Below are 202 nucleotides of genomic sequence, written 5' to 3'. Positions count from 1 at the left end.
GCTGTCTACTGCCGCATCTACCACCTGACTGCCCGCCGTACGGCGGTTCTCCTCACCACCCACTCCCCGCGCCCTGCTAGTGCCAGCAAGAAGGGGCCGGGGGGGGTCGGGATGTCAGGCCGGCGACGTCGGAGCCAGCACCAGAGCGTGTCGCTGTGTCGGCAGCGGCTGGGGAGGGGACGGGGGGGGCGGTTTACCGGCG

At 71.8% G+C, this 202-nt stretch overlaps 1 protein-coding gene across 1 annotated transcript in view; it reads left to right on the top strand.

Annotated features, from left to right (window-relative positions):
- The window catches only part of LOC104546170 (sodium-dependent phosphate transport protein 2A-like), a 6,218-nt gene that overhangs the window by 5,784 nt on the left and 232 nt on the right, over positions 1-202 (top strand).

This window comes from Mesitornis unicolor, unplaced genomic scaffold (genome assembly GCF_000695765.1).
Source record: "Mesitornis unicolor isolate BGI_N332 unplaced genomic scaffold, ASM69576v1 scaffold29579, whole genome shotgun sequence".
Taxonomy (NCBI): Eukaryota; Metazoa; Chordata; class Aves; order Mesitornithiformes; family Mesitornithidae; genus Mesitornis; species Mesitornis unicolor.
Note: the sequence above shows the minus strand (reverse complement) of the source record. Positions and strands in the feature narration are given on the sequence as shown.